The sequence below is a fragment of the Labrus mixtus genome, chromosome 11 (assembly GCF_963584025.1).
Source record: "Labrus mixtus chromosome 11, fLabMix1.1, whole genome shotgun sequence".
In the NCBI taxonomy this organism is placed as follows: Eukaryota; Metazoa; Chordata; class Actinopteri; order Labriformes; family Labridae; genus Labrus; species Labrus mixtus.
In genome coordinates this window covers 7598187-7620046 of record NC_083622.1, presented here as the reverse complement: position 1 = coordinate 7620046, position 21860 = coordinate 7598187, and the positions used below count along the sequence as shown (strand labels likewise).

Genomic DNA, 21860 nt, shown 5'->3' with positions numbered 1-21860 from the left:
AAGATGCATAATATATTGTTTGCACGATAAAAGGTCTACAATCTGAAAATCAATGAAGGTGCAAAGGCATCTTCCCGTGAACACGCTCTGCAAACTGTGAAGGACAAAAGCACAACCTAATAGACGAGCGGCGGCAGCAGCAGCACAGACAACATGATGAAATTCTGCTCGTCCTTAATTCCTTTATCAAGAAAGCAGCGATATTCCACTGAAACAAAACGCTTGTACCTGCAGACTTTCACAGAGGTGGGCTGCTCTTATCCCCCTCTCCGAACAGGACTGGGGCCCGTAATGTAATAGCCTAGCCGCGCGCTCATAAATCACCTGAAGAGGCTGCATGCCACATGCACTGACACTCCCAATCTGGCAACCTGTGTCTTTATTAAAGAGCACATTATGCTGAAAGGCGCCTTTTTCCTCCCCACACTCTCCCCGCTCTAAAAACACCTCCACTCATATGTTTATGCAAACATGAGGACACAAATACTTTCCTGTGCAGGCACAAAGACTTTTCAGCGAGGTTTCGTCAACAGAATGTGTGTGTGTGTGTGTGTGTGTGTGTGTGTGTGTGTGTCTGTGCTTCCACAGACAGAGACTTGCATTGTTTTCATATCTTGTCACCTCCCCGTTTCAAAATTAAATCAATTGTCTCCCTCCTGCTGTTAGAGACGCATCAGTGTAGAAGTATGAATGTCTTTATTCACATCTGATTTGTCTTTGTGAATATGGAAGATGTTATTGGCCTATAGCGTACACAGCAGACTGCGTTGTTTCTTTGTGTGTAATATTGTTGTTTTTTCTCTCTCTCAGCCCGTCCTTCCAGCAGATTTGACAGTTATATTGAAAAATGTCAGGAGTGCACGTCACACAGGCTGACAGAGAAACAGCAGTGGAGGGAGATATAGCGTCGGCACAGCCCCCTGTGTGCAGACAGAGAGGTAAACTACTTTATGTACGCGAGGCAGGAAAGCATCTGTTTTAATGCAGACTTAATGAGTGAGACAAAGGGCGGATCAAGTCCTATCATGGAATAAATTGTTACTCCAAGTCTGGAAGACAAACAGTTTAATGACGTGATTAAAACATAAACTGTAAATAAATGTTTGAAGCCTGAGTGACGTCACCCGTCTGTTCCTGCAGGGGGGCGCCGGAGGCTTTTCGGCAGCAGCCGCCATGCTGGAAATGCTGTCTCAGCATAACTTTCAGTCAACCTAACGACGGGCTGAGAGCTGGAGCTGAGGCGGGTTTTAAGCCTCCTGACAAACCGTTACACTGCGCCCACCTGTCAATCAGGTCAGCTACACACCTTATTGTGAATAACTCTTATCCTTCATTTAATCAAAACTGATGAGTCATCAAAACATTCACCCCCCGTACAGTGTGTGTCGATCGAGACATGAGCTAATCAGACATATTTGTTTTTTTGAACCAGGCTGTAAACATGTTAATCTCTGCTGTAAAAACAGGCTTTTTTAGAATGGGTGTGTATGTGACTTCCTGTGCTTCTGCAGCCAGCCTCTAGTGGACACTCGAGGAACTGCAGGATTTTGCACTTCGGTTGCCGCTTGGGTTCAACTCAAATGAGAATGTGGATCAGTGAGCATGGGCATATCAGACGAATCAGGACTATGTAAATCCATCATGGGGGACAGGCCTAGTTAGACTCTGGTTGACAATCTCACACAGTCATCAGACTGTTCAGATATAAAAAACCAACGACTTAAAGAGACGTCAGAATCCTCTCCAGATACTTTTCTTCAGTCTAACAAACAGTTTCTGTAATCACACCGTCGCTGCATCATCGCTCAACTCAGCGGAAAGAACACTGCTCATCAACTCCTGCAGTGTTTGACGAGCCTCACACAAAGGATCAGTCAGTCAGTCATGACACACTCAGGTCAGGAACATACCTTCTTAAGAAATCAAGATGTCAACTCTCTGAGCTGCAGGACTATTTGTACCAACGATGCTCCAGACCAAAATAAATCATGCAAATCATGAACAGGTTAAAAAAAAACAAAAAACACTGCATCCCTTTCTCCCACTCAGTCCTTGCAAACACAAGCGGTACTCGTCGGTAAACACCGGCAGCAGCAGCAGCAGCGGCGGCGGCTCGTCGTGCACAGAAAGCCTTCGACTGCCCAGAGATTGAAATGCAAACAGCCCGTGAGCTCTCGGAGAAGAAGTCGTAACACTCAGAAATAAAGCGTGAAGGTTTGGTATTTAAGACGGGAGAAGGTCAGGGCTGTTTGTGGAGGTTTTTTCCTCCTCCTGTGGTCATAATCTGACCAATGGCTGCAGTCCAAGTCGATCTCTGTGGACCGTCCTCACCCACAGAGCTGCTGATGTAAATCTCTCAGTGCATGAACAGAAAGACGTTTGAATTCGTCCTCTACACTTTAAATGTTTTTTTTATCAGCATGAACCGAAAAAGTCTAAGTGAAATTATAAATGTAACTCAAGTATGACCACCAGGGCGGCAGTAGTTCAAGTCCCGGCTCAGACCATGCCTGGACATTGCTAGATCACTTCCTGAGCACTGCCCAGTTTAATGCAATTCAAAAAAAATGCAAAAAAAAAAATGCAATTCATTCTCGACTTCTCCTAAAGTCCCATCGTTCATCCGGGATGTTTTCAAATCTGACGACTTGGAGAGCGAGAGGAAGGATTCCTGTTCTCACCTGAGCGACCAAACATCTCCGACTTCTTCAAAGGTTTGCTTTAACATCCGACTCAGCGACATCAATTGTGCTTGATTTGAAAACATGTCTGTGATTCTGTTTTAATAAAAAATCTCATTTAACTCATTCACACATGACAGCGAGTCATTTAATTCTCATCGTGTTCACACGGCATGGAGGATCATGTGTGCACGTTTTATACCTGCAGCAGATCAGGTTTACAATCTTGAGTCGAGGAGATCTCTCGACACGAGCACTAACCCGGGTCAGCAGACGATGAGCGCAGGGCGAGCGGGTACACTTTCTGTATCTCCTCAACACGGATGAGACACGGTGTCACAGCAGTGGAGGCTGAGCCCCCCTGTTTGTTATCTCGTCTGACGTGGAATGTTGGACACGGCGCAGGGGGAGACAGGTAATCCAGGATTACAGCGACGACATGTCATTTCCATGGACGTGTTATTCCTGCGCGAGCGTCTTTTGTGCGAAACGTCGGGTGCAACCCCCATCTGTCTGCTCTCAAACTCTAACTCTGGCACCCATCAGTGGCGCGCCGTGGACCAGCATAGACGATGAGATAATGAGCTCCCGTTGCCTTGTCAACGCCTCCCGTATCCCGTATCCCGTATCCCCCCCCCCCCCCCCGACAGCCACGCTCATAAGCTTCCATTTGCCAGTTTTTCAGCGTGCAGAGCTCTTCGGTAAACAAAGAATCAAGGTGGCAGATGAGATTTCATATGGTCTTAAAATCCCTCCAACACGCCGCCACAGATGGACGATGCAGACACGCGGAGTTTACAGACTGCTGGAGGGGGAGGGGCTTAAACTGCTAATGAGAAACACTCAGACCATGAAAACAGAAATCAGAACGTGATAACTGGAAGTCAGAGTTCACACACAGTCACATGACTCAGACCTCATGACTTTAAAGAGGACATATTATCCCTCTTCTCCACCTTTTCAGTCCCCTGTGGTCTAAATGAAACATCTGTGCTGTGCTTTGGTCAACATAAAACATGAATCAAACACCAGAGGAGGTTTGTGACCCTGTATGAACCAGCTCTCTCAGAACGCTCCGTTTTGGTGTGTGTGTCTCTTTAAATGCAATGAGCCCCCCCTGAGTTTTCCCAGTAGACATCACTCCTCTGTAGAGAGAATAAAGTTTTGTTCTAGTCTGGGGGTGGAGTCCATGGGCGGAGATACCAGGGGAGGGGAGGGGATTTTTTTTACCAGAATCCCACTGTGACATCACAAGGAGAGCACATTTGAAAGGGAGCATTTTTCTCTGTGTTGTAAGACTTATACAGACCACAAACAAAGGACTGAATGGGTTTATTTCACATTTTGTGAGTCGGTACAAATAACTGTACTGTCAAAGTGGATTTTTCAGAATATGTCCCCTTTAAAGCTAAAAAGCTTTACAGTGACAGGCGACCTTTTAAAGAAATAGATCCTTTATTTGATTACTTTTTTAAAAAGTTCTCTTAAAGTGCGCTCAGGCGGGCGGGCGGCGTCAGACTGGAGTCAGGTCAGAATAAAGTAATGCACATTAAGGGCACAAAAGGCTGAATGGAGCAGCTCGAATACAGTCCCAATTTCTATTACGCGTTCCTCCATTTCTGTTTGGAGCACGCTTAGTTCCTTTAAAAGACCGCCCCCCCCCCTCTATTCTCCCGCCCCTCCTCTCCTCTTCCTGCAGTGTTAAAGAGCCTGTGCTCGTTTATGTGATGAATGTGCGCTCCGTTTTTTGGCCAGGACTCGATCACAAGGAGGAGATTCCTATCTCAGGAGGACGCCCAGGTTGGATAAAGGTCAACAAAGAATCCATAAAAAAATCTTCTCCATTAAGAGTTCAGAGTTTCTGGGCTTCTTAAAGAGGCCAGCTCGTCCCTCTGTCCACATCACACCCTCAGTGACGGCCTCAGTGGAGGAAATTCTGACTGTTTAATTTCAGGGTTCTTCTGCTGTGATATTCATGATCCTCCATCTTCAAATAAGAGATATCGAAGTGACAGTGTCCTGAGATGATGTCTGTTATTAACAGGAGGTGAGCTTTAACTTCATACTCAATCCTCCTGATTCATGATGATGGACAGACTTTCATTCATGATCACTATTTCATTTCCATTTCTTCCATTTTCTCGGCCATGAGACGATATAATATCGCCACGCCACATATCAAGATAGCTGTTTCTCAACACCTCTAACGCGTCAATCCTCCGGTTCCAGACTCAAGTCCCTACCTTTAAAATCTAGGTCTTCAGGTCATGCCAAAAGGTGAAATCAAGAGTAAGATCACACACAGATACAAACATGGAGGAAACTCTGAGGAAGGAATGATCGTCACTTACATGATAACCCGTTATGGCGTTCCACGTCTGAGTCAAATCGCAGGTTAAAGTCCAAAAAAGTCCAAACTTATGTCATACTCAGGTGATAGTGGGATTAAAGCTCCTCTCGCTCTCTCTCTCTCTCTCTCTCTCTCTCTCTTTGTTTGGAGGAAGAGTCGGGTCACATTCCTCGCGCTATCCCTCTGCATGTGCATCACTACATTTCCTGTAGGGTCACATTCTCTCCCCCACCTGCCTGTCACAGCGCTGCATAACACAGAGAGTGTTAGAATCCAACACAAACACACAGACACGCTCAAACATCCCCTCCAGCAGTCAGCGTGTTGTTTACCACTTAGCTGTACTCGCGCTCTGAAATGACGCCAATCTTCGTCCTCGTCTTCGGCGGAACACATCAACAAACCAACACGGGCCGCACTCAAGAGCGCTTTAAGAGCCGTGTTATGTTGTGGACTTAATGTTCAAACAAACGTCGCCTTTTGCAATTCAAACCTAAAAGGTACATCGAGCACTTCAGCGTTTCTGTTGCACCATCGGCCCGGGTTCTTTTTTTTTTTTTTCTTCTGCATAAACATCCAAGTTGTTCAGACAAACGTGATTCATAACACATCCCTCTCTTCAGTCACAGTGACAGAAGAAGAAGTCTTCAGCCACACAGTTGAGACGAGCTAATGTCCAATCCGCCGCACGCCCCGCCGCCCGCCCGCCCGCGCCGCCCGCCGCACCCCCCCTCTCCCAGCTGAACACTGACACGTTCCTTCAGAACTTCAGTTCTGCAGATGTCTACCGAGCACTTTGTGTCTCTGAGGAGCTCGCGGCTGAAAGTTGGACGGCTAACCTCTCGCCCGCTTTTTAAAAAAAGCAGCTCGGCCTCGTTGCAGAGAACATTTGAATCCTAATGTTCTCTGAAAGCTGGCGTCCGTCCAGCAGCTGCATTATTATATAAAAAGGGAGAAAATGTTCAAGATCTCGCTGCGGCAACTTGAACTTCCCACACATCCCCCACACTTTAATTCAGCAGATGATCGTGTTAGGAGCTTTCTTGCAGGGAACATCTGCTTTACTCTGTTTGCAGCCTGAATCATGACATCAGTGTTGACAAACTGTACACACTGCGCCGGGTGAAAAACACATAATGCCGAGCACAGCGCTTATTTTCTCCTCCTACATCCAAACCCCTCTGCCAACTGCATGACTCAGAGCATTTAAAGGGGAATTTTCTATGTTTTGAAATCCCTTTTTATACATATTTAGACGTCTAAATTCAGTCTGGGATAACTCCAGGGCAGTGCTTCAGCGGGGAGAGAGAGAGGGGGGGAGGCAGGCTGCAATGTGACCTTCAGGGACGGGTGGTCAAAAGTGCGTCCATTAAAAGTGCTTGTTTTTGCCTCTGACGGGCTCACGCTGTTTTCATACATGCTCTCCTGATCAAAGACAGCATGCCCCTGAACGTTTCCCTCACAGCGTGAAGTTCTCCCTGTGGAGAGGGGAGGGGGGGGGGGGGGGGGGGGGGGTCTGCAGGACAAAGTCAGGAGGAACAATTCAGCTGTTTGCGTTCACACGTGCAGCTCACCCTGAAAAACATTTCAGGAAGTTTTCAGGAGTTTGGTGCATGTGTGAAATAATGATCGATATTTAGACTCTGAGCCCAGGTGTAATAACACCAGAATCCCCCTTTAAACAAAAAGCACAGCCTGTCATATTCATGTTTCTCTGTAGCTTCATGACTGTGGCTCTGCCCTGCGTCCACCTGCGGCGTGCCAGCAGAGCAGGTCAGCGGGGAGATGAGGTCACACACCGCCGTGCGGCCGCCTGGCACTGGCCTGCGCTCTGGAAAAGAGTCTCATGGAAATGTGCGGGGGGCTTGGCCCGTCATCACTCCTGCCTCAGATTGCTAATGGCTTTCCAAGTTTGGAGCCGCCATTTGTCAGCCTGACTGATGTTCCCGCCATGAGGATCAATCTCTTTCCATCATCCATCTCCTCATCGTCAGAGGAAAAGTACGCCGGTGCTTTTTTTTTTTTTCTCCCCGGAACCAAACTTTGATAAAAAATAGAAACACTTAAGCTAAGGTAGGATAGGACGTGTAGGGAGTATAGTGAGGATAAAGGAGACTTTGTACTAAACAGATCAGCATCAGGCACAGCCGAAAAAAACCTGTTTCTATCCCTGGAACATCTTCAGTGGACGGTCGATGAGACACCAGGAGCTGGAACATCAACGAAGAGATTCTTAATGAAGCCTCACAAACAGGAGGAAGCCATGACGTCTCTGCAGGAAGACGAGACACTCAGCGCTTCTGACCATGTGAGAGAGTGAATCAGAGGCGCTGCTTGGGGCCCACAGACCAGTAGGGGGCCCCTGAGGGCTCACAAACTGTAAACCACAGCAGTGGCCCAAAACGGGAACATTTTGCAATGACAGTAGGAAACGTTCCTAAGGGGGGCCCCATGTGACAAAAATCACTCTAAAACCAAAGTTAGTCAATTCAAGTCAACTAAAAAAAAATGAAGAGGAATGATTCGTCCATAGGAGAGAAAACAGAAATAGGGAAAAAAAAAAAAGAGGAAGAGGAGTAAGCGTTGGGACACCGGCAGACATAATGGTGATGAATGTTGGTTGAAGGGCCCCCAAATATTTCTTGCCTGGGGCCCCAACAAACTCTAGAAACGCCAATGAGTGAAATATAAACAGGAAGTGGGGAGGAAAGTGGAGGTAGGAGAAGGAAGAGAAGTCAGTGTGTGAAGCAAACAGCTGAGAGAGGGGTGGGGGGCCCCAGGTGAGCCCCCCCGTGGAGGGTCATTTCACAGCCCGGCAGAACGACTAACGCTGACAGGTCAGCTGGAAGACTCGCTGCCAAGAGAAACCCTCAACGGAAAGAAACAGGTCACACACACTCACACACACAGGAACACAAACACTTCTGCCTCCTCCAAGAAATAATTTCCTTTTTAATCTGCCGCACAATAACCGAGGACGCTGTTTATTGACCTTTACCGCGATGCTTTTCACCAGGCAATCACAGCTTTGGCTCCAGGCTCAGTCATAGAGCTCCGGCTGCTCGGCTCGCTGAGATTAATCCTCCCATCATACAGCTGCCTTTTTGGTACGCTCACAGCTCAGGATCCACGTTATGGATGTGCAGCGGGCGCCTGGGGGGGGGAGGGAGCGCCGTTCCCCGACAGCCGCCATGATTGGATCATCAAACCAGACAAGTGGATGTTATAGCCGTCATTAGCGCAGTAACAAATCAATTAAAGGGGAATCACAGCACTAAAGGCCCCCGTGTACACACGAGCTGCTGAGAGGCGTGCGCAGACGCAGGCTGCGGGCCCAACAGCTCGTGTGGTGGTCCACAGTTTGAATTCAGAATGGAACCTGCCCGCTTTTCACAGCTCAGAGAGGCCGGCTGGGAAATGTGTTAAAATCACCGACGTTGCACTTTTAAACACAAAAGTGAAGCAGGTAGAACTGCTTCTGGAGCCAACAGGCCGCTACTCAGAGAGATGTGTGTGTGTGTGTGTGTGTGTGTGTGTGTGTGTGTGTGTGTGTGTGTGTGTGTGTGTGTGTGTGTGTGTGTGTGTGTGGTTAGTAGGGTTGTGAGGAGCAATGGATTCAAGCCAGAATCACAATTGATTTCTACAATTCAGAATCAATTCATTCATCAGAAAATGATTTTTTTTTTAAACACACTGTTTTTTGACTAAATTGTTTCACTAGTTGCCAGTTTGAGCTCAGAGAACCCCCTGCTGGGATTTTCTTTCATGCACCCTCTCCACACTCCTTGGTACCCGGATGCTGCAGCAATTCTGTCTGTCAACGTCAGCTCGCTCTCAGCACCTGTAACGATGTGAGACACTCAGCTCCACTGATGGTGGGCATCTGAGCAAACTTTGGATTCCACAATCTTCGAGGCAAGAGTAAGCTTGACCCGACGTATTTCCGTATGCAAGATCTACAAAATGACAGTTAAGAACTTCTGGAACGACTCAAAACGACTCCACTTCAAATCGTACATATCACCACCCGGAGTTAGAAAAGTGGAACAACAGCAGCCGACACCTGTCCAGTGCAGAGACTCCGCCCCCTTCAGCGCTGTTAACAATGAAGGCTTTAGTTTCATGATGGCGTCATTTTTTTCACTGCCATGTTCCTGATGAGTGCTAACTTAGCCGGCTTAAGGTCACAGATTGTATTTATGTCAGAGTCATTTTTTTAAATGAAGCAAAAACAAAAGTTAAAACTTTTTTATCTGTGTATTTACGTCGTTGAAATCAGCTGATAAAAACGTAAAAAAAATATAAAAACTGAGACTAAGAATTGAAATCACTCAATCATCAGTTTTCTTTTCATTTCCTCAATAAAAAAGCCTTTCTGAAGTCTGAAGAGTCAATAAAAGAGCTCCATCATCTCACAGTCTGACACGTGGAGCAGTTTCACCCCTTAGTGGTTGAACTCCTGGGAGACGTTTACATTCCCCCGTTTGTTTCTAGAAGATTCCGACGCTCTCTCTCTCTTATTTCACGGATTCAGAATTGAAAAGGTGCTGAGGCGCTTTTTCTGCGGCGGCTCCATCGAGGTGGCAACCTTCATGCTGCCAAAGGAAAAGCCCGTGACAGCGCGGTGTCCTATCCGGCTGACGAGCAGCGGGGGAGAGAGCAGGAGGGCAGGCTGAGGCTTATCTGCCAAAACAGCCGGGGGGGGGGGGGGGGGGGGGGGGGGGTTACGCCACACCTCCCGCCGCCGCCACCGCTGCCACGACTCAACGACCGCACGCAGAGAGGATGAGAGGGTAGCAGCAACAGGAAGCGAGAGAGACAGGGCGACGCAAGACGTGCAGATATGGAAAGGTTCTGGAAACACAGCAGCAGCAGCAGCACGCAGAAAAAGCAGCAGAGTGACCGGATCCTGGACGTTAGAAGAAGGTTCAGGCCGCAGAGTGAAGGTTTGTGTGTGTTTCTATGAGAGAGCTACATCTTTAGAGGTCTTTTCATTCCTCAGAATAATAGCCCTACATGAACAGGGAGTAACTCTTAAAGTACTCCTCCTAAGTGGCCTTGCTTTGACTTCTCTGATATTAGTAATGTATGAACAAAGAATAAGGCCGACTAATGCAGAGTGACTGGACTTTCAATACTTGGCACTGGAGACTCTCCGTTGGCAGAGTTTCAACATCAGGCCTAATGAAATGACTTTAGAACAGGGAGACATCACCGGGCCATACTCAAGAGTCCAAGAGTTTTAATTAATCTCTTCATTTTCGAAACATTGATCCTCATGGAAGGGAATTGACGTTGGTGTATACAGAGTAGTAGTCTGAAGAACGCACCGACCAGAAGAGGAAACAAAACCAAAGAGAGAAGAGTGTCTCGGTCCCCGTGCGCTTCCTCCACCTGGAACCTGGAAAACCAAACCAGCGGCGCTCACCCGTTTGTCTCATGAACCTCACGGCTCTAATCTCACTGGATCCGGCCAACTGTGCCGCGAAAACCAGCGGGTATTCCACCGGGGGGCGCTGCCACCCAGTGCCCGGAATCATCTCCCGGGCTGCTGAAGTGTTGAGCGAGCGGCGCCGGGCTCGCCGTCAGCGAGGGGGGGGGGGGGGGGGAGTGTGAACGTGCGATCCCTCGCGTCACTTTAATTGAGACCTTGATATTGCAGTCTGAGCGAAACAAGGAAATTGTAGGGGCATATGGCAACTTTCTACCTGTGTGAAGACAACTGATTACACAGTGGGATAACTCTGAATGAAGCCCAAAACAAGGACTTGATCCGCCTCCGTGTTTCATTAATGCTCTCTCACGTCGCGTCTCTTGCTCCACAGAGACGGGGAGAGTTTTATCCAAACAGCTTAAATAGAAAAGTCTCTGCTGCATATAAACATCGGCCGCCTCCTTCTGCGGGGGTAACAACGTTACAGCGCTCCGCCTCCTGATTGATGAAAGTGCCACGTCTGCGGGGTGGCCTCTTTTACATAGCAGAGAGCCTCCCCCTGGAACCTGCAATTCATCATCTGACAGAGGGATCGCTGCATTCATCTTAATGCATTACACACCCAAACGGAGCCGAGGTCACACTCTGCTGCCGTGAATCCCTGCGTCTGATTCTACAGGGGGGTGGTGGGAGGAGGAGAGATGAGGTCACTGGGGATTCTCTGGAGGGGGCTGCAGGTGAACGAGTAGGACAATAGTGTCAGTTTAATGTTTGGAGGACTTTACTAAATGGTCCCGCGTCAGGAGGACAGCCTGTCGTGTCCTTAAGAGACGTTTTAAGAATAAGTGTGCATTCACGGTTAAGACGAGCTGCAGTCACAGCTCCATTAGGCCGGTTAAATGGAATTAAAGCACACTGAACACGCATCCTCTCCAAGTTAGGACGTGCATGCTTGGAGGCTGCAGCCGTGCATCATCGATAGCAAAAAACGTTTGTCTGAAAGCCGAAAAGAAAGAAAGAGGTTCAATGCGTAAAAGAAAACAGAGGAAGGTGATGAATGTGGAGTAAGAGCTGGGTGTGTACAAGGTGTGTTCAAACTGTTCTTAATCCACAGAAACTTCTAACCACGACTTCAGACTTGTCCAAAGAGCGACATCCCAAAGCAGTCAGACCTCCTGATCATTTATGTCTTTCCCTGCTGGTGGAGCTATACCCCCCCCATTACTGGCCCATAAAGAGTCCGGTTAAAACCAAAACCCTGTCCGTCATGACTCGGTTACATCCCTCCAATGCCCCAACTTGTAAGTTCACCAACTTCTCCAGGAAGTGCCTCCACCCTCACTTTACTTCCTCTTCCTGCTCCTCGATGAACAGAACTCATTTTAATGAAGATTTCTCAGAGCTCAGATGTTCGTCCTGTCCATCTGTCTGCAGCCAGCGTCAGTTTCTCGCTGGCTTCAGCTTTGAGAACTCAAAATAAAAACACTTTGCACTTCATTTATTTGATTGTGTTGCAGTGAAAAGGATGACAGGCTTACTACAGGTTGTGCAAAATTTTAAACTCCTGCTTCTTTGCCGGTTCTGTTTGCAAGAAGGAGGCAGCAAACATCTTTTTCAAAATGCTTGTTTTTTTTCAGTGTTTGATTGATTATTTCTGATGCAATGTGCAACGGTCATGGGAACTTGCAGAACAAGCTCATTTGAGTGATCGTGAGGTTTTAGTTGCCGCCTGAATTTGTGCGAATTTAAATATTCTCATGGGCTTTGTATGTGAAGTTTTATAAAAGAGAGAGAGAGAGAGAGAGAGAGAGAGAGGGGTGATGAGAGAACGTCTAAAGTGAAATTAATTCTACTCCTTGAAATACTATTTGACATTCCTTCCATTGCTTTGCGGCGCACGTAGCGGGTACTTTGTGCAGCGAGCCGGATAGTTTGAAGACAGATCTGAAGCCTACACACTACTTATAAAACACAAGAAGAGGTTAAGATGTCAGAGATGTGGCGGATCAAGCAGAAATTGCTGCTATTAGAAGTACACTTATGCCAACAGTCTTTACAGGGAAGCAAAATTACCCTGACAAGTATAATCACATTAACTCAGGGGTCATCCGTAGGACACTACGCAGCGCAGCGCCCATGCTACCTCTGCCGCTGAGTAACAAGGACACTACAGCAGAATGTGTGCCTCAGCAAGTGAGCAAATACTTCTTTATTTTCCTGCTCTGCCGGCTCCTCTTGGCAGCCTTTCTGGGGGTAATTGGCATGCAAGCTTCAGCAGGGCGGTTAGATGAGCCAGGTCCAGAGCTCGGGCACACAAAGCACAACGGCTCCGCTGTGCCCACAAAATGAGTTTAAGGCCGTGATTCGGCAACAGGCTGAGACCTGTACAGCGCCGCCACTGATGCCATCCATCACTGCAAATCCATTTCTCTGGCAGAACGACTGAGCCGCACGATCACGCCCCTCGACTCGCACACGCAGAACAGCGCAGCAGGTAGAGAGAGAGAGAGAGAGAGAGTCTACATACACGGGGATCTGCTGTGACGGGGGTTTCTATACTCCTGCAGAGGCTGCTGGGATGAAGATGCACAAGTCTTTAACGACTTTTCAGTACCTTTGAATGAAACCATCTTTATGCCGACTACTATTATCTAGTCATCTATTTCAAGGTGATAAAAATCCCTCTGCAGCAGAGTTCACATAAAACACAGGACATTTACTCAAAGTAGGAATCAATCATTCCCACTTTTAAACCTTCAAATAACAAAAAGAACTCCAAAAACCAAATACCAATTGGATTCAAGCATTTGGGGGATCATGTTTAAAATGTGGCTGGTTACATTTTTCTTTGAGAAAACGAAACAAAGACCATCCTCACCAACAGAAAATGTGTAGTATTTACTTTATTTTTAAGAAAAACGATATATTGTCACGTGTGGAAAACAGCCACAGATATTGTTGACCATTCGTCATGCATTTAGTTCGTGCCCCTAACATCACAGAATGAACCGACAGGCTCCCCCCCCCCGCCCCCGCATCATGCCCTGAGGACGAATCAAAAATGGAGGCGCGCTGAGGCAAGATGGCGGATGGAAGTAGAGCGACAGCATATGAGCAGCAGCGTCCGTGGCCCTTTACGAGAGATACTGCCCTGCAGAGCTTCTCAACCCGTCTGTTCATTTAAGGATATTTGTATGGAAACAGTGTTGTGGATTTTTCTGTTGGTAATGAAAGATCTCAAGTCTTTTGTCTTTGTGTATTTTATTGCATATAGTAAAAAGTTATTTTGCAAAAGGGGTAATCAGCTACAAAAGTAACATCAAAGATTCCCGGGGTGTAGGTATATTACATATACATGAGTGATACATCGTCATTGGTTTCAGCTTGCCCTAGTGACTACGCCTTCTGCTAGTTTGCCTGGTGATTTATCGATGCAAGCTTCTTTCTATAAAGGCACCTGGTACGGAGGAACACCAACAGAAACTCCTTTGTCAGGAGGGCACTGATCTAAGGTCATGCTGCACCCAGATCCTGAGGAGTGTCCCTGTTGGAGATACAGACCAAGGCCATACAGAGAAACAGTTTCTAGGTCAAACGAAGGCAACAGACAGATAGTATTTTTCCACTACAACAGTTTGTGGATATTGTGTTGAACAGCAGGGGGCACATTGCCTGTGACAGAGCTGGTTACCTCTTCGGGAGGCGGACTCATAGAAAACTTCAAATTAAAAAAGTGTTGTGCGATAAGCTGGCTGGAACCACAAAACACTCAGTCAAACCACTACACACTCCTCATACACTAGACGTCAGGTATATAGCCTTATGAGGACCTGATGGCTGAATCCATAAAGTGGTCTAAAGGCTGCTGGGGGTTTTGGAGTGGGAGTACAGGTCAGGGCTGACTGCCCCCTGATCAACCAAGGCAACGAGTCTGAACGCTGATGTGGGAGGAGGACAACGGCCGGGACAGAGGACAGAGATGAGAAAGGTGCAGTAGGGGGTTTCAGCTGATCGAATCTTCTCATTAACTTTGCCCAGGCCCGGGGAGAGCTCGAAGAGGAGGAGGAGGAGGAGGAGGAGGAGGAGGAAGAGGAGGAGGAGGGAGGATCGGTTTAATGAAGACTCCTGCGGCGAGGGTTGCTCTCTCCTACTGCGCCGCTCTGTGAATAAGCTTGGCAGACAGATGGGCTGAGGAATTGATCAGTGGAGACGGTCCACAGAGAGACTCACAGGCTGTGTATTTGCTGAGGTGGAGTACACAATCAAGGATATCAAAGACGATGAAATGTCACTGGGATTTACTACCAGTGGGAGAAAACTCCAGCTACAGCGAGAGGTGCCAAAGCACAAAGGCATACAACCTGAATGGGAGTTTCATTTAAACTGACAGAGATGGAGGGTGGCCTCAGACATCAAACCCGAACCATCAGCTTATTATTTATCAGCCCGACGCGGCCTGAAGCCTGAGATAGAGAGGACTGCTGAATCAGACTTTGAAAGATCTGACTTCTAGAAATAAAGGCTATTTGGTTATCTTTGCCCCTCATCTCAGTGTTGTCCTTCTGAGAGCTGTCCCACTTTCAGCCCCGGCTCTGTGTGGCATCTCTCTTTCACACGAGTGACACCCCCCCCCCCCTCAACCCCAACCCCACGCTGACATTCTCATTTTCATCATCCATTGTTCCCGGCTCAGAGATTCAGCCCCGGCACAGCAGGCCCCGCAGTTCTGTCATCTCCGTGAGCTCGATACTCGCCCCTGCGCTGCTGATAAGCAGCCAAACGCTGAGGTGATGAATAAATCACAATACAGCACATCCACACATTAAGTGACCGGCGGGGAGGCTGTACTTCGGGTTATTTCGGAGATTTCTGAATCCATTCTGGTGTTGTGAGTCATGCTGCATCATTCGGTATAGGTTCAGAGATCACTGCTGCAGCTGAAGGGTTTGCCGGCTGCATAAAAAGACGGACAAATTATTCCAACTGTCTTATGCAACCAAAAGTCTTCTGGATTAACTGGCAACCTCCGGTCATGAAAAAATGAAGCCAGTGCAAAAAAAACCCTGCAGTTCCTCGAGTGTGGAGTGAAAAAGAAAGTGTATGTTCTGGTGAGAAACTTGAATGAATAGTAAACACATCTGTTTGGAAGAGAAAATTGTTTTACCAGCTATGTCGACTCGATATATACCAGATCTGTTCTGGTATCGATCGAAGATAAAGAGCACCAGCCATCGCGAGTTATCCGTACAAACCATGAAAAAAGGAAAAAAAGGCTCCACTGAAAAACATTCAGGGCCCGAGACGACGTTGGCTGAGAAGCGAACACTAACATTACAAATCTGGAAACACATTCACCAGGGACAAAAACAAATGAACATTTCAGAAAATAATCTTAATGGCCAACAGGGCACAGCCGACATGTCTCAGGTGAGCACGGTTGCAGGAACATTACCGTGAAAAAATAAAACCAACCTGAGGAAGCTACAGGCTAAACGTGACGTTCGCTCACAGTAATGTTATTTTCAGTTTATTGGGATTATTGATTTATTTTAGATGCAAAACACCTTTAACGAGCACTGAGACGAATGACCAAAGTGTCAGAACATGGAGAAGACGAGAGGTCTGGAAGGGGCCCTCAGTCCATCCATCTTGTCCCTGACCTTCAAAAGACAGTCCACATGAAAGTAAAATCACATTAAATGGCTCACGCGGGTTCCACAGAACATCATCCGCTCACCATAAACTCTGTGGAACACATCTCACAGCGTCTTCCCTCCATAACAAATTGAATGACCTCACTCACTTAGTCCCTTCAGGTCACTTCCGGCATTTGGTAGATTCGCTCTCCGGCGAGATTCTGCCGTTTAATAATTCATTTTGGGACGAGTAAAAGTGATCTGCCACTTGTTGATCCGTCTCAGTGATCGTAAAAAGTGTTTCACGTTTCATCAATTAGTTTTCCAAAATGTAAAATGCTTCTTAAACTTTTTTGAAAGTGTTTCAAACTTTATTATCTCGTTTTGCACTTCTCAGCCACCGGACCAGACCGTGTTGATCCAGATAACATTTCCCGGCGTACATCTGGCCTCGTTTGTTTCAAATGAATTAAATGTGGTTGTCTGCATGTCTATAAATTAGCAGAAGGTAAGGATTAAACGTCAGATTCCTCTCGTCTTTAGCCTCAAGCCAGACGACCTGCAGCCTGCTCAGAAGAGGTTTCTAAACTTCCTGCTCCGGACCGCAACGCTGTCTTTTTCCTGAGGTGAATTCGTTGGTGCGCTTGTCCTCGGATGCACCAGCAGCAGTCTGAGGCTTGAATTTCACTGTGGCGAAAGAAAACTTAGAATGAGTTGGACGACCCGTCAAACTTCATCAACACTTTCCAGAGAGATGTCACGACCACCTGCACAATCCCACACCTCTCGGAGAAGTGCCGTACGATGAAACTCTGTGACAATGTCCATTCAGGGAAAAGATGCCGCCCGCATTGAATAGGCACGGTTTTTTTTTTTTTTTGAATAGGAATCATTTCCCAGCATGCATTGCAGTCCCTGAGATTAGGTTGTGAGCCTGTGAAACATTTCTTTGACATTGGTCACGGGGCTGTAACCGACCTGGCCAAAGAGAGAGAGAGAGCACAGAGCACAACTGATTCATGTAGTTAGATCTGTGCGGCGCCCCCCCCCCCCCGAGGGGTTTCCACACCTCCCGACGACTCTGGACCTAACACAGTCGCCATGGTTACCACTGCCTGACACCTCTGGCAATGGCAAATAGACTGGCCACAGTGGAACATTTCGAGAGGACACTGGCAGAGACCCGTGTGCATGGTGGCACAATAAAGACCTCGGAGGCGGGAGGGGGGGGGGGGGGGGGGACAGTGACTGAGCCGGTTAGCTTTCAAAAAGGGAGTAAAAAGAACTTCACCAACAAACGGGACTGAGGGGGGGGGGGGGAAGGAGACCGGCGCTGGCAGGGTGTCCATCCCCAGCTGGCGTGTTGTGGAATGTTAATTAGGCCTGCGAAGACAAGACACCTCCTTCTTAAATGTCACATCATCGTGAGGAGGGCGGCGGGTGGGGGGCAGCAGCGGAGGCTTTCGGTGACTCCTCTGCTTTGTTTGCCTTTTAGCAGCAATTTCATTTCTGCTCTCTTTCCACCCCCCCCCCCCCCGAGCGTCTTCTCTCTGCCCTTCTGTTACGCTGTTTACTCTGTGATGAATGGCTCTATTTCAGGTTTTTTTCCTTTTTTTAGCCGCAGTAGATTACAATCTGTGCAATTGTGCAGAAACAAGATTGATCTTACTATTAAAAAAAACAAAAAAACCACACACAGCAGAGAGAGGGCAGGGAGGATGTAGGGGGGTCGACTTTAAGAGCACTCAGAAATATTCAGCTGCCTTTTCTTTGATGACGGCGTCTTAGACTCGACGCTAAGAAGTCTTGGGGGGGGGGGGAGGGGGGAGGAGGGGGGGGGGGGGGGGGGGGCAGACGAGGGCTGTAAACAAATGTTGGCACTGGTTTGTAATGAGACGCGACACAGTGAGATAACTGTGGCCTTTTAAATGGCAGGCCTTGTTATGAGCCTGGTTCCACAGCAGCAGCAGCAGCAGACGGGCGCACACGCTCACATAATGGAGCGTCAGTAATAAAGGGTCGGACAGGAGACCAGCTGAAGCCTAATGTGTGATTTGCTCAACCGTGAGTTCATGTAACAGAGTCATTGTACACAGTTAGGAGAGTGTTGACGAGCAGAAATTGGTCCTAGATGCTAAAAGAGCCAGAACAGATATGTTGGACAAAAGACCTGAGCTTGTAAAGCAGTTTTTCTAGACTTTCACAGGTCACACCTTCTTTGTGTAAAGAGTCTCCATCCGCATTAGCTCACCCATTAATACACATTCAAACGCCACCGACGATGAAGCAGCAGGAGGAACTTGCGGATAAGTGTCTTGCACAAGGACACATCGGACATGTGGCTGCAGGAGCTGGGGATCGAACCCCCGACCTTCCGGTTGAGAGACGACCACAGCCGCCCACAAAACCTGGCTGGCAAATCTCTAACTCTGTTGTGACCATCAACTTTAATACAAAGTCAGGCTCAGTTACACATGAAACGCTGACTGGGTTGAGCGATCGTAGCCTGAACTGGAACCCGAGCAGTGAAAGGTTACTCAAATAATGACGTCAGCAGCGAGAACTCGAGTACCTAGGATGGACGTTTGACAACACTGGATGCAGAATCAGATCTGGTTGTTACATAACTACTGGTTTACATTCAATCCAAATAAAACCCCTCACTCTGCTCAAAGTGAGATCAATATTAAAGAGTGTGTTGTTTCAGGCTGAGCTTGTTTCAGACTTTCTATTTTTCATGATTTATAGCCGATTCAGTGTCTCAAACATGGCCCAGGGTAACCATTGAATATTCAGCAATACCTAAAATTACTTGAAATAATAATTGCCTCCCTCACAATTCAAGCAGAATTAATCACGCAGAGCAAGCCGGTTGGAAAATGAATCTTTTCCGCTGCGGTGAGAAGAGGAGCGTGGTTTTAAAGCCGGGGTTCAGGGCGGTGCTGCTCATGACAGGTAATATGGAAACTAAAGGAGTCGAGTTTTAATCATCTATGTGGGGGCACAATCCTTCCAGGATGTAAAAAAAAAAAAAAAAAAAAACGAGTTTACATGTCTTTAATTAAATGACTTATTTAAAAGTCAGACAGGTATGGAGGAGGGTGGACGGGGAGTAGTAGGAGCAATAACTCAGAAAGCCTTCAGGTTGATTCTCCTCCTCCTCTCCCTCTTCCTCCTCCTCCTCCTCCTCACAGGAGTAAAAACAGGAATGTTTTATTCTCCCTCCTGGATGAAAAGAGTGGGGGATGAGTCTTATGGAGCAAAGAAAAAAAGAGAGAAAAAAAAAAAAAACCTGTCTCAGGTCCGGGGAGTTGAATGGTTTACACGCCGGCTGCCAGCTTACGTTCCATCTCAGTGTCATGATTTGTTGGGGAGCATCGCGGACGCTCTAAAAAGAACGGGCGCTCTCCCAAAGCTTCCCCCGGCGGCTGAAGAGTTGCCGAACGTCACTCAACATCATTCAGCCACCGCAGAAGAGGGAGAGAGAGTAAACAGAGGCGTGTAAAAAAAAAGGACAAAATGAGAGAAAGTAACAGAGAGACAGTGACAGAAGGTGACAGAGGGGGGGAGGGGGGAGGGGGGGATAAAAAAAAGTAGAAAGAGAGACAGAAAGTGAAGAAATACTCATGCATGCTAATCCTTGTCTCCCGTGGCGCTCTGTCTAATGTGAGAAAAGGCTGCAGAGCTGCAGAGCTTGGAACTGTCAAGGGGATTGGACGTGTTTGCAATCCGAGCACAGCACAAACAACAACAGGGCATCGTGGAGTCGAGCGGCTTACGGACATCTTACAGCGGCGCCCAGGTTCTCCTGCCGTGTTCACCACGGGAACAAAGAAGGTGGAAGGGAAAAAAAAAAAAAGTTTGTATCTGTCAAGCGAGTGCCGAGTCTACAGGACTCTCCGCTTTCAACCATCCGCAGCACAGAGCGTGGGAACTGCTGCTTTAGAGCAGCGAGCGGGGGCGGGACACTGACCCTGACATATCGACCGGCGCTCTCGGTGCACATCTTCATGCCTGATGTGGACGCACGCCAAATTCACAGTTTGTTTATAAGTGGAACGTATTGATTTAAATAAACTTGTGTGCATTTTTTCCCCCATCAGCAGAGAAACGATACGGTTGGACGCAATTTAACCCGAACAACAAGAGGCGTTCCTACACCAGGACAGATCCTCCTCCCCCCTCCTGATCCTTCAGACCTCAGACTGGTTTAGTTCTCAACCTCTTACAGCTGAACGTTTACTTATTTTTTTCATCAGGTTCACAATTAACTTGTTAAAAGCAGAATTGGAAATAATCGAAAAACTAGCATGATTTTGAAAGTAGCAGTCCCTCAGTGAATGCTCGCTCTAAAGCCACGCCCCCTCACTTACATGCACGAGCGCCGTTGCTTCAGAAGTGGACTCAGCTCATCTCTTGCATTGTGTAGAAACTACGTCATCTCATGTCTCATTCAAGTAAACTCACAGTATAAACTCCGTCATCGGTGACGCTCTTTGAGTGTGCGTTAGTGCACGCAAGAGGTAGAGAGCGAGCAGGGAGACAGGGAGGCGTGTGATTGGTTCATCAGATTGGTACCTCGTGGCAGACATTGGTTGAAGTTTTTACAGGCTTACAAACTGATACAGGTGACGGATTTTCTTTGTTCCTTTTTCAGAGAACATGAGCTATTCATTTCTGTCAGGACCTAAAGATGCAGGTTCTCAGTCATCCTGGTCATGGTCAATTCGAGGCTTGTTCCAAAGTCAACTGGACCGGTTGAAGAGCTTGAAGACGTTTCACCTCTCCTCCTCTAGTTCTAAACTTTCTAACGACTCCGATGTGAGTCATCCCTGATCATTAGCATGCTAATCATCCACAGAGGCTTACATTTCCAGCTCCGTCCACCAGAAAGTTTAGAACTAAAGAAGCCTTTTGGAGGAGAGGTGAAATGTCTTCAAGATCTTCAACCAGTCCAGGACCGAAAGACAATTTCAACCAAAATATGAAAAAGTGTATCTCTTCATTCCTCAATATCACAACAATCCAAGGCTTGTATTTGAAGTTTCTGTCAAAGTTTCCCTCATCGTTGAATCCAGCTCAAACGGGCGGGGGACGAAATGAACTTGACTCACCTTGAGCCAAGTCTGTGAACATCTCATCAGTGTCGGCTGAGACAAAGACGCCCCTGCCAGCCTCAGTGTCTCTCGCTCAGTGTCAATCAGTCTTAACATTTGGGGCTCTGCAGAGGCGTCCCCGTGCACCAACACAGCTTTGCTGAAGTTTCCCTGCAGCCCCAGTGAGTGACAGCGAGGCTCCGAGGAGGCTCCTTCCTCCGAGCTGACAGCGCTCATTTGAATATCAAAACATGATGTAAAACGGTGATTAAAAGCCAATTACAGCTTGTGTCAATGAGAAGTCAATTTAGTGTTTCAGGGGCTTGTGAATCTCTTTTTTTTTTTTTTTGCCACAGTGATGACAGGAGAGGAGAGGAGAACAAAAGGGAAGAAGGAGGGATACACAGGAACAGATTTAAACGGGGAAGAGAACGAAGAAGAGAACAAACAGAAAACTCACAACAGCCGCTCTGGAGACAGGATTTCTTCCTCTCCCGTCACCATGCACTCATGAATTATGAACATTTTTGCTTGAAGGCAACATTCAATTAAGAGCCAAATCTGGCGGGACCGTGTGTGGGAATGTTTTCTGACAAAAACCTTCAAAAACAAAGCAACCCGCCCTCTCACTTAAAACGACTCCATTATGAGGTCCTGCAGCGT

At 47.4% G+C, this 21860-nt stretch overlaps 1 protein-coding gene across 3 annotated transcripts in view; it reads right to left on the bottom strand.

Moving 5' to 3' along the window:
- Nucleotides 1–21860, bottom strand: part of sema6e (sema domain, transmembrane domain (TM), and cytoplasmic domain, (semaphorin) 6E) — a 175666-nt gene that overhangs the window by 113882 nt on the left and 39924 nt on the right. The window contains exon 1 of one of the 3 annotated variants that reach the window (XM_061049779.1): nucleotides 5033–5144. The exons of the other annotated variants lie outside the window; for them this stretch is intronic. The gene's annotated coding sequence lies outside the window, so the exon portion shown is untranslated. Of the gene's footprint in view, nucleotides 1–5032; nucleotides 5145–21860 lie in introns of those variants that run through there. 3 annotated transcript variants of the gene reach the window in all.